Source organism: Poecilia mexicana, unplaced genomic scaffold, assembly GCF_051168715.1.
Source record: "Poecilia mexicana isolate PSO_F unplaced genomic scaffold, ASM5116871v1 scaffold_7, whole genome shotgun sequence".
Lineage (NCBI taxonomy): Eukaryota > Metazoa > Chordata > Actinopteri > Cyprinodontiformes > Poeciliidae > Poecilia > Poecilia mexicana.
In genome coordinates this window covers 11603251-11616399 of record NW_028263376.1, presented here as the reverse complement: position 1 = coordinate 11616399, position 13149 = coordinate 11603251, and positions in this window count along the sequence as shown.

The window sequence follows — 13149 nt, the reverse complement described above, 5'->3', positions numbered from 1 at the left end:
AACATGAATTACATACAAAGCAAAAGTTTTCCTCTTCAGAAGTAAAGTATCTTTAGATGTGATGATGTCCTTGAAGAGAACAATTTGATTATTGACGGCATTTTTGTGGAGGAGCAGAGAGAGGAGCGGTTTTTCATTGAGTCATAAGCGGCCTTCAGGTGATTTTTGCTTAACTATAAACACGACATTCCTGAGTTAAAAGGAATAATTGCTTGGAATTGCACAGAGAAAGATACAGCACAACGCATTAAATGGTGCAAAAACATTTACAATCCTCTCATCTCTGTAACGTCTCATCTTCAACATTTTTTACACAAAACATTTTTTTCTGCAACTTCCAAATCAAAAATGCAGGGAGGGTGAAAAAAAAAATTAAAAATCCTTTAAGCGGTTTTATGTTTCTTGGAGCAGATAATCCGTAATCCCATGGCACTGGAGGTCTGAAGATCAGTGAATAGTGCAACTATCCATTTGTACTGCGACACTGTTCTGGCCAAATCAGCTCATTTGCACCAGTTTATAAACTAATGTCACAGTTTCAGTCAGACAGTAAAAAAAAAATTGGTCAAAGTCAGTAGATTTAGTTAATATGACCAATAACTAAATTGGCTGATGAGGTAGGTTTTTAGAAACTTGTCTGAGCCGACGGCTTGCAGACAGATATCTGATGAAGATATTGCAGTCAATATCTTCATCAGAAACAAGACTACCACCAGCACGTCACATCTTTTCAGTCACTGCAGCTACTAGATGCACTCTTTCCCATCCGTGCTCACAATGTTGTCAAATTGTCAGTGAATCAAAAGCTGAAAATACTTCAACATCATGATCGAGTCCAGACTTTGCAGATTTGACCTGCACGTGTTAGGGAGGGCTCTGCTTGGAACATTGGTAGTTCACTGATTCAAAAAGTCTATAAGAAATAAATAAATCTACTGAATGAAGCTCTATTTTGCTGATTTTAAAAAATGAAAACTCCAGGGTAGTTTATTGGTTTTGGTCACTTGTGGAAGGTCATAGTGTCTTATATAATCTTTTTTAACTATCTTGTACCTCTACATTTTTTTTTTGGTTTATTTTAATTTTTGAGTTTTTTTCCAATAGGAATTCAGACATTTGACATCTAAGTAGATGTGACAGTTCATGCTTAGGTTAAAAAGTATTTGCTAAATATTTTGACTGCAGTGTGACTTACCTTAGCTCATATTTATATTTAAACAAAAAAATATTTTTATTTTTCATTAAAGGCACTCTAATCTGCTACAGACCTATCCCTAGCAATCTTGTTTTATGCAACATTTTTTTTTAAATTGTTGCTAATTAGTTTGAGCTTGTACACCGTAATCAACTACTTCCAGTCAGGTTACATTAGCACGGAAACCTCTCTTTGTTCTCTCGCAGCCCGGCTTTGTTTCTATATTTATCACATTAAAGGTCAGAGCTGCATTTAAAACGGTCAATGAAAATATTAAAAAATACTTTTGAAGACATATTTAAACATATGTATTGGAACAGTGGTTGAGATCATGTATATTACTTCATCTTGTCTATATTGTAGAGTTTCAATTATTTAAAAAGTAAAATATCAAATAAATTACTCCTCTATAGTTTTTTTTTTTTCCAAGTGCCCTGTTTGGGCATTTTGGGAATACCACAAGGAGAAGATGGATGCCTCCTTGTATAACTTTGCTACCTGGAGTTGCAAAGTTGAAGCCTTTTGAAATCTACAACAGAGGTGATGCGTCAGTGAAGCACAAGAACCACAGCCTCTGGCCAAAGTGGCACATGAAGGGATGCGGTGCACCAATCCAGCTCCACTGCTGCATCTTCAAGAGCATGCTAATCCCAGAACCTGGAAACGGCCAGATATCTGTACAAGACCCGATTGCTAAACCGCCCGGCACTCACTCATTTATGTATCCCCAAGTTTGTTTGTCCCAGTTTCGCCTTGTCTGCTCGAGTCACCAATTTTCGTGTCACATCACGCAAGTTTGGTCTGTTCTGGTTTAATTAAAGTCTCCTGGCTACATTTGACTCCTCCACAATCATAATTCACAATTAGATTGGAGTGAACAAGGCTCGACTGAATAACTTTTTTTTTTTGTTGTTGCTAAAAACAAATCTTAATTTCAATTTGTCCGTAGTAACACGATTCCCCTGCTTGTCGTTTTTATATTAGATGAAAACAGAATAAATGACTGTTGAAAGTGACGTGAAGCAAACTGTTAAATACAGTGAGTTCAGAAGCGACTAATCTGCTACGCAGTTATTGATGAAATAAAGAGTCGTGTGTTGAGTGTAAATACCACACTCCCACTCTTCACAATCCATTCTCTCTGCCTTGACAGCTGGTGAAAAAACTATTACTAACTGTGCAAATCGACAATAGGTGATAAAAATTATCATGGAAATCCATATTCATGAGAACATCCCAAATACCAGAGGTCCGCAAAAGACAAGACAGTGACATGACACATTTCAGTAGAGTTTGGCAGAGTTTTCTCCGAGGATCTATTAATGGGCCGGGACTCAATGTGCTGCTCCTGAAAACCATCTCTCACGACTGACTGCAGTCAGAAACAGCGCAGTATAGTTTGGTCCCTCATTTTAGTCCTTTTTCCCCCCTTCTCTCTGCAGCCTTGCCACGTGTATTCAGTCCCCCCATCTGAGCCAACCAGAGCTGTGTCCTGCAGGCTGGATGTGCAGAGGAGCAGGAGGAGGAGGAGCAGAAGGAGGGGGGAGATGAGATTGTGAGATCCAAGCAGATGCTGCATGGTTAATAATGCAGGCCAGCTGTCAGCATTTAGATAGGGTGACAAAGTGAAAATCAGCCGAGCAGCTTTCAATCTGGGCACACACAGGCCTGGTGATACAAGAGAAGCACAGGAAGATTTCACTGCAGGAGCCTATAGGCGGATATATGCACTTTAACTTAAAACACGGTCAGGGATCACTTTTAGTTTTCGCCCCCACAAGCTGGTGCAAAAATAAAGCAGGAATTCCAACATGCATTGCCTTTTTGGATTACAAAACTGGCTCAGTCATCCATCCATCTTAAAGTGAAAGTGAATGCTAATATTCCTTTAACTCTGTCATCTGAGGACATTGAGCATTTCCTCACAGTGCTAGGCAACAAAATACATTATAGATGAGCAAACAATATTCAGCTCACCTGTTTTCTATTCATGTCTGCACTATGGTAAATCTGAAAGAAAAACAACACCTGTCATGCATCATGAAAAAAACCTATCACCACATTGAGGATATTTTTTTTTTAGACAATTAAATCTGTAACTACGCCTGATGTCTTCTTGGTTGTTATTGCTTTTCGTCTGTGTGATTTATTCCATTGTTCTTTTTCTCACAGCTATAAAGTTTAGTTTGATTTAGTCGTGTAGTTAAAGCAGCACTACAGGAACTTTAACAATTTCATAACTAATGTTTTTAATTTATCCGTTATATCCCTCTGTGACTCTGTCTCTGCTCTATTGAATATTTGGAGAGTAAAATAAGGGGATTAACTCAAAGCCTTTCAAACGAGATTCCAGCTCTGGAAGAGATTAGAAAACAATAATGTTGTAATGCAGCATTAATGGTGGGGAAGAAAAATGTTGCATGTATAAGTTCATCAGGGGTTAGTCATTTCACTGAAGAAAAGCACAAATGTAAATAAAAATCTCCTAGCCGTAACTCAAATATCTTTGTTTTGATTCAAGCAACAGATAGAAAAGAGTTGCTTTTAGGAGTTACTTTTGGTTTTATTAACCTGGTGTCACATTCACACAGTGCAGCTCCTCACACCGGCCTCCTGTCGTTGGTATTTCATGCCTGCAGAACAAAATAAAATGGTCGCTGTGCAAACGGTAGGAGAAAGGAGTAAGCTAAACTTGTAGCTGCTTTAGGCCTCCAAACCAACAGGGGGCCCTCAAGAGTGCTGGAATCTTCACTTAAAATGGTTAAAAATGGGTTTTTTTTTTAAACAATTTTGAACTCTTCAAAAGATTGTTGTCACCATCCTCTAGTGACCCAGGTACAAACAATAGAGCAGTTTCATTGAGTTATACGTCATAAGATGTTAACAGTGGGATACAAGCAGCACATATTTCAGTGTATTCAGTTAATGTAAGCGACTTTCCGAGTGGCACATTGACACGTGGGGCAAGGAACCAAACCTGCAGGTTTCTGAGAGCGACCACTCAACCCAAAGGGCCACAATCGCCCCAAACACGGTCAGATTCAAACATGAATACTGACATGGAGACACAGCGTGAAATCATAGATAAAGGTCCTTAAATCAAATTCTGTTTGGGGCTCATACATCTCAGATCGACTACTTTTTAGGATTAATAACATCAGCAAAAAGAGACACAGTCTCGCAAAAGAAACCCCTGAAATTCTGAAATTTACCACAAGCTTGTTCAATTATAGACCAAAGCTGGTTAAAAACAGTTCTGTTTAATTAACACAGCAACGCTCCCTCTTGTGATGGTTTGGTTTCGCTGTGTGGGATGACTGGACTCTGGGAAGTCGGTGACACAGAACAAATATAACACTGAATGTCTTGGTGGAGGTTGGAGGGGCTTCGTGACAGTGAGGTTGGATAAAATAAAACTTAAACAACAGATTGATGCAAATTGTGAATGTCTAGATTATTCTGAAGCTTTCATGAGACAAAGTGAACAAAAATATTAAAATGCTGGAACTTACAGAGGTGGTGTTTGTTAATGGGTTAAAACCCTAAAATATTAATTTGGTTGTTTACACAGTGAAACTATCACTGATACGTTTAAAAACGACGACTGGAATGTAATACTGTGAGTATTTTTTCAATCTAAAATGCTTATTATTTTCTCTCCTCAGAGACAGAATAATAAAAGGTACCAAAACTTACTACTATCCAGAAAGTTTTAAGGACAAAGACAGAAAAAAAAACATCTAGCTTAAAACTGCCAGGTTCACATGACTATGTTTTCTCCTCACTATTACAGAGTAAACGCCCAAAGAGTTTTACTCATTACAAATCATTTTTGACAAAATGTTGCTGTACACATTATCGTTGAGGCTTGCTGCATCGCTGCTGAAATTTCACTTCTGATATTTCTGGACTTTTTCGCTCCCTCATCATTCATTCCCGATGGCTCCAGCAGCCATTATGTAATAACGCCACACCCAAGTCGCAGCTTAAATCGGGTCCTGGGTTGCTGCTGCTGCTACTGCGGCTGCTGCAAAAACAGCTTTTGGGTTCGCTTCCCTGCGGTGCCTATGGCCCACATGCTGACACGGCAGAGGCAAGAGATTGGAGTGATTAAAACAGGGGAAAGCCTAAAACCTGTTTTTGAAATCCTCTTACGAAGTCGCCGCAGTGCTGTTATGCATGAAGCCTTTTGCCTTATGCAATGAGTGCAGTTGTTTTTTTGTTGTTTTTTTTCTTTTTTTTGTTTTGGCTGGCTTTGTGAAGGTCAGAGTTCAGAGGAAGCAGGGAGACCTCAGGAGACCTCTGACCTCTTGTCAGGAATCACAAAGGAGTGGCTGACTGACTGCTTTAAGTGTGATGTTTAATTTTAGAAGTATCTGAGGGTCCATTGTTTGAAGAAGTGTTCACAGAGTTGCTCTGACACACACACGCACACACGCACTCACACACACACACACACTTGTAAAAATAGAGAATTGCCTCGGCCTCCTTCGCCTCTGATGACAAGGAATATCCTCATGTGTCCCTCTTTATCTACAGCCGGGATCTGGTTGAAGAATGTCATGCAGTAAACACCCCCAATCTAATGATGCAACTGGACACTTGTCCTTTAAAGCCGAAGGACATTTTGTTCAACTCCCCCACTTCTCTACTTTCAGACCAGCTGCTCTCCCTCACTGTTTCTTTAAGGACCAACAAATCACAATCCTCCATCCCACCAGTCATCTATGATTATATTCATGTTGTAGTGGACATTTTATTTTATTTGAAGGGCAGGTAAGTTAATTTCTTCAGGCTCTTCAACTCTCTAGAAGTACTGTCCTTTAAAAGAAAACCTCTATTAAGTAAGCTCATTATAAAGTAATGTTTCCATATTTAGCAAAGCGAGGTTTCTGGGAGGGGAAAGTAATTTCCATTGCTTTAGAAAAACTTTCCTGCTTCCTTTCAATTTTAATTATTTCAAGAACTGATCTCCAGCTTTGTGTTCTCATTACGGACTCTTTATTATTCTGCAAAAAAAAAAAAAAAGAAAAGAAAAGAGAAATTTAGGATTGTTTGCCCTCATTGCGCTCTAATACGCAGACTCAATTTTCTGTCTGGCCTGGAGCTCAATCATTGCCGTTTGACTGGAGAGCTGCAGAGACAGCCTCTTCACCGAGGCTTGATGTGCTTCTAGTGGCCACACACGCAGCCGCTGCCGAGCGAAACGTGAAGGGCGGAAGGAAAAAAAAGCCAAGTACTCAGCAAACAGGCCTCAGGGTCAATACTTCAACTGGTCCTCTCCGGTTTGATGGACTTTTAACAAACATAACAGACATTTTCTCGTTCAGGATGAGTTTCCAAAGCACAACAGCAAAGCAGAAGAAAAACATACAAGGTTTTCAAAACTTTTTACAAACAAAAATCTGAACAGACTTTTGTGCTTTCATATTTATGCCACTTTTCTCTGATACCATCAAATAAAATCCACTGAAAGAAATTGCCTTTCAGTGGAAAGGCAATTTCCACTGAAAGGAAATTGCCTTTACCCACAAAAATATAATTTTTGTGGGTAATTTAAGCTCAGTGTCTACAGAGAAGTAGCAAAAGAGCCTTTGGTAACTCTGGAGGAGCTGCAGATGTCCACTGCTCAGATGGGAAAATCTGTAGCACAGATTTGGCCTTCAGTGGAAAAAGTGAAGAGAAGAAATCCCGTTTAAAGTTGCCACAAGCTCCATAGGGAACTCAGCACAGATGTGGAAGAATAGCGCCCCCTCTGGGCTCTTTGGGAATCACTTTTCTGTGCCGCTAACTTGGTACTTTTCATAGATTCAGTTGAAGAAGCATCTCATTTAAAATGTTCTTCATTGGAGTTGTCTGATATGATAGTCAGCTGCATGTAAATAATTATGTTAGTTCAATAATTTCTGTCAACATGAGGTCAGTTTTTTTATTTTATTTGGTTTGATCTGAACTCATTATCTCTCATATCTCATAATTGGCCCAACACGAGAACAGAAGCTAGGCCAATCGAAATAGGGTGTGGTATAAAATCTTAATAATTTCTTAATATATATCATAATATAATTAATTTACCTAACTTGAGAATTAAACTGTTAACTTAGAGGGATAAAATTAGGCAAAAGTTAAGATGAAACAGACAAAAACAACAACAAAAAAACTCAAAATGTTGGTAGAAATTGAAATTTAATATATGACCTTCAGAAATTTTGAATAAATATTAACCTGAACAAAGCTGGATTAAAGAAAAGTCACTTTTTTTGGCAGCAGAATATAAACAAACGGGTTAAACCAAGTTAAATCGCATCCTATTTTAGCAACTACATTTTCTAAGTGGCAGAATGTATTTCACTTTTCTTTTTTTTTTCCAACACAAGAAGCAAAATGATGAAGCTGTGAGTCAGAGACTATTTAAAGACACATCCCTGCCTTCCCCTGGGACCTTCGTCCTATTGGCCAAGAACAGGGGCAAGCCTGATGCGGGAAAGACTGGAGGTTATTCTGTTTTCCCGTTTACTTCATTAGCTAGGAATTATCTCTCTCCACTGAGGCCAGCCGACATGCATCACCCTCAGGAAGGAATTAACAGGTATTAAAAACACGGCCTGGGAAGCGTCTCGTCCTGCCATTTCTGCCTGCCTGAGTATAAACAAAACAAGACTATGGCTTTACTGTGCGGATAAGCGCAGGTTTAATATTATTGAGAGTATTTGTAATGAGTCATGTCAGTTTTAGCTGACAGAATGATAATTACGATAGCGTAGCTGCAGTGATGATCGCTTTAATTAGAGAGGGAATACAACGAGTGGCCTGCCTCCTGATTATATCCATTGTCGGTGACACCTGCAGCCTTTCTTGTGGTTCAGAGTCGGGGTCTCTGCCATCAGAGGCTAAAATTTGTCTGGTTGCTAAGCAGTGGGAGGACAAGGCTTGCGAAGATTACAGACAGTTTTTTTCTTTTCTTGAAAGCATACGCCGTCCGTAGTGGCGTTTTTCTTGAGATACAATTGTCGGGGTGACCTCTCGTCATCCTCGCACGTGTCATCAAACACAACACTACTGAATGTGTGGCCATGGAAACCAGGACCAGCTCAGACAGCTAAACAAAGATTACTGTGTTTTATTATCACTGAGACAATTACCACATCTACTTGTCCCTGATTTTTTTCAAAGCAGTAAAAAAAAAAAAGAAAACTGGTTATATAAAATGAAAGTGTGACATTTGAGCGAGACATGCACTGAATTGCAAAAAATACTCATACTGCTTGAACTTTTTAACATTTTGTCACAATACAACCGCAAACAGAAAAGTACTTTATTGAGAGTTTATGTGGAAAAACCAACACCAATTATTGTATTGGAAAAATATACTTCCTTTCCCCCAAAAGAACTTGTGTTCACTTACTCAGATTAAAGTAACCCTTTCATGCCTAATGTAGATGTGGTAACAGTGGACAGATGTCTAAAAGCCATTTTGTTGTGTTTCTTGTGGATTTTTATGTTATAAATGCACACAGATCCCTGAAGTGGAAACTAATGCATTATAAAATACATCATCAACTACTGGCCATCAGCTGCAAATGCAAGAAATTATTTTTGTTAAATCCAATATGGCTGACAGAGGAAAAAAGCCTACCAAGATGAATCTAGCAGGTAAAAAAATTATTGTGACATCATATCACCCCTAAAGAACAATACTACTGATGTATTTTTCAAATAACAACTTTGTATTTGGAGAAAATTACAATTGATCACCTAAAGAAATAAACTAAAGAAATTATTTATTTATTTATTTATTTATTAAATTTCTTTTTTGTTTGTTTTACAAAAAAAATTTTCCTACCTTTTATATGACTTAAGAAAATAAAAAAATTGGGGGAAAAAATCCTGACACAAAGGATCACAATTCATGCATGAAAGGGTTAATTATTGAAGATTGTTATAAATATGTTCCTGTCAGGGGATATGATCATTAGTCACAGTAATGATGTGTAGATGAGCATGAGCGGAGAATATGAATACGTGTACTGTATGCGTCAAGGACAGATCACAGAGGTTCACTGTTGCCTTAAGGGAACATATAAACTTGTCCACAATCGCACATAGTTGCTTCATTGTTAGCAAGTCTTAACAATATGATTCCATTGGCAAAAATGTATTACGCAACCAAAAATGAATGTTTATTCACCCTCAGTTTGAAAGTAGTGTTAGAAAAGTATTTCAAGTAGCTTTGTTTTCTGTTTTTTTTTTGTTTTTTTTTTTCACTTAAAGCTTTATTTAAAGCTAAACATCTTAGCAATGTGACAGGTCAAAAAGGGAGTTTGTGCCTGTGGGCAACATGGCAACCATAGAGGATTAAGTTACATCTCTTATTGCATATCAGTCTGATACAATCTGTTTGGCTCCGTCCACATGAGCTTATAGGCAGGATGTGGGGGTTGTTTACTATCATATCACCATACAAGCCGTGCATAATTTGTATTGGGTTGTGAGGCACACTTATCATTTTTGCGGTCTAAGGTTACAAACTTTCAAACTGCAGTCCATATTATATGTGATGATAATTAGGTTAATGTAATATAATAAAAGCTGCTGAAGTGTTTCTTTCCAGACTCACCTACAGTGTTGCTATCATATTACAACACAGGTCTTGTTTTTTGTTGTTGTTGTTTTTGCTATCTAAACACATTCAAATGTATGCGTTAAATGTTTAAACTCAAGACATTAAATTGTGTTTTAAGCAAGGACATCTAGTGATGGCAGTTCTTTGATAATATCTGGGCTCAAGACATGTTTTTTTCCTGAAGTCTAACATGCGGACATGAGGAAACTAGACGGAAGCAGGTAGCTGAAAGAACTGGAAAAGACAAGGCCACCCGGGTTTGCCACAGAGCCAAGCCAGTTGACTAAAGGCCGCGAGCAGTTGCCAGGCAACACTGTCCCTATCGCTGCAGGAAGTGAAGTCGAACAGAACATTAATCACTTTCAGCTCCATCTCACCAGCGTCACAGCGCTAGAGACACACATACACGCGCGCGCACACACACACACACACACACACGGTCAACCAGAGGTTTCACTCTGGGTTCAGACTCTCTGCTATCTTTACAAGATTTTCATTTCACATGTTTACATATGTGGAAGTAAGACAGTAAATGCATAAAACTGTGCACACAGTTAAACCCTGCCTGATTTTTTTTCTTTCTTTCTGGAAACAAGCCAAACTCATTTTGGCAGACTCGTCTTTCACACCTATGGTTTATTAAGCCCAGAACATTATCAAAGCAACAGGTAAAACATAGAGACAAGCTGAACTTCAAACATGTATGTTTCATAAGCTGGAGAAAGGTGAAGGAAATTAGATGTTGTTTGCGTTCTCAGTAAAACCAGAAAAACAGAGCACTTCACACCAGGTCCACTGGTCAGAGAACAGACTTTAAAATACTTCTGTTACTTTATAAACCAGCGAATGGCTTAACACCAAAATACATCACGGATCTGGTGCTGCTGTTCTATCAACCCTCCAGGCTGCTCAGGTCTTTTGGTTCTGGTCTACTCCATTCTAATCTTCATTCAATACTAGATAATGATTAGATCTTAATTATGGTCATGTTTGTTGATTGTTTTCTGTTTCCAGTATTGGTTACTGCGTCATGCTTTTACTATGTAAAGCACTTTGACAAGATGTTTTGCTGAAATGTGTTATACAAATAAACTCAGCCTCAGATAAATGTAAGAGAAGGAGAAAAAATATGAAGAGAAAGTGCCAACCAATACATTTTATTTTCTGATTTAATCTAAAGGCATGCAAAAGCAAAGGAAGCATAAAGATTAGATTAGGAAAAAAGAAGGAATCTAAGACACATCTGTGTACTGAGTATGTCCTGTTCAAGATTATTTAGTTCCAGGCAACAACTCAAGACATTTAATGGCTCTTGGTGACATCAATTCCCAATCTGACTCTACCATCTCTACCATCAGTTTTTCTTAACAGCAAATGGTATCATACAGTTTCTACATTTCAGTCTTAACACGCTGCTCCAACGCAGGATTTATCAGCGAAGAATCTTCACTTAAAAACAACATAGCTTCATCATTTATTTCTAAACGGTTTGCCGGAGCTGTAAGCTAACATTAGACGGCTTCCTCTTGGTTTTGATAAGACTTGTCAGTAATTCGCTCGTATCTTTTCAACATTTCAAAGTGGTCCCAAGTAAACTATCTCAGATGTTTAAAAATCCTCCATGCAAAGTGCAAAGTGTTGCTCACATTGTTTTTCATTTTATCTCTTGTAACAATAATAGCGTAGCAATACTTTTAATATAATTTTTGACATTAAATAAATCTGATTTCTGTAAAACAAAATTCAACATTTGTTGATTTGCTTGCTTTACTGAGCCAAGCATATAAATTTGATTTGGGTGCAAATCGAGAAACGGATGTGACTTTGATAATGAGTTCTGGTCTGGATGGTGAGCGTTGATGAAAGCATGCGAACAAACTCCTATGTTCATTGTGAGAGTTATGATCGGCAAATATCTAGTTTGTCCTTAAAATAAAGAGCTAAAATCAGTTCCTGACATGTTAGCGTAACATTGGGTGAAGGGTTAACTTCATTTTCTACTGTTTTGTAGATTTTTTTTTCACAAGACAGGTGGAAATTACTCAATAAAGGAGTAGCAAAGATTCAAGGATACGCCCAAAATACTTACAATTAAAAATATTCCACCTGATCCATATATTCTGATGCATACAGTGTTTTGCATTATTTGATCATATCGCATACTGGAGTCAGATTATTATTAATTTCTTTAAAATGATCTCCTGTCCATTTTTTTGTCACATCCTTCCCATTGTTTGAGATAATACACCCCTGAGTGGGAGGCCGCAGCAGCTTCCTGCCCTCGCAGCTTTGCCAGAGATATGAATTACAGCAGCAGGTCTGTGAATCGAGGAAACTTCCCAAAAGGAAAAAAAGTATCTCAGAAAGCAGTTTGTGGGTGGATTCACTTGAATAAAAGAACTGACAAGGTGTTTCCCCTGCACAGTTGGCACAGACTTCATCAAAAACATAAACAATGTGAGCGCAGAGTGTAAGAATAGCCAGAGCCGAGTAACAGACTGGAGGCCGTCTGCAATCCCGAGGCTGTCAGCCACAAAATCGAGCCCTGATGGCAGGATTAACAATGTTCCCTTTAAGTATTCCAGGATTTGTTTTTCACTTGGATGTCCCTTCTGCTTCGGGCCCTTCGAAGACTACGATATAAATACGACCAAGCTGCCTGTGTGCAGAGTTAAGACACCTGGCAATACCTTAATCACAGCTGAATCACGCAGATTACTCACTGCAGACCAAAATAATGATTTAATTTACATAGTCTGCTGTAGTGTCTGAGAACCTACGTATATGGAGACAAAATAAAAATAGTAGCACTACTCAGAACACGTAGTCGCTGTCGAGACATTCAGCCGTCAGACGGTTATAGGAATGATATGCGGGGAGGAGGAGGGAAGAATGTGACAGTTTTGTTTCACATTCTGCCACATGTGAGTGAAATCTGTGTCTTACTTTATGAGAGAGGAAAATCTGGCTCATATGGCTAGATAGAAATATGCCTCACTTACAGAAACGTAGAAAAATCCACAAACAGTTTCCGTTCATGTACAGCAGATGTGAAGGGGGAGTGAAAAGTGACCAGATTCAACATATACCAAGATGTTTCTGGTACAATCAATCAAACTCACCTTAAGTTCAGTTAAGGTGTCACAGTTTCGCTGCTTCCTTTCCTATTTAACTGAGATAAATGTAACCTTTACAAAAACAGACATTGTTCTGCTGTATTTCATTTAGAGTTGATGTCAAACAATAGCACAAAGTAGTTCACAACTGTTCAGTGGAAAGTAAATAGTACAAAGCTCACAATATGTTTAACAAGCGAAAATCTGAACAGCGT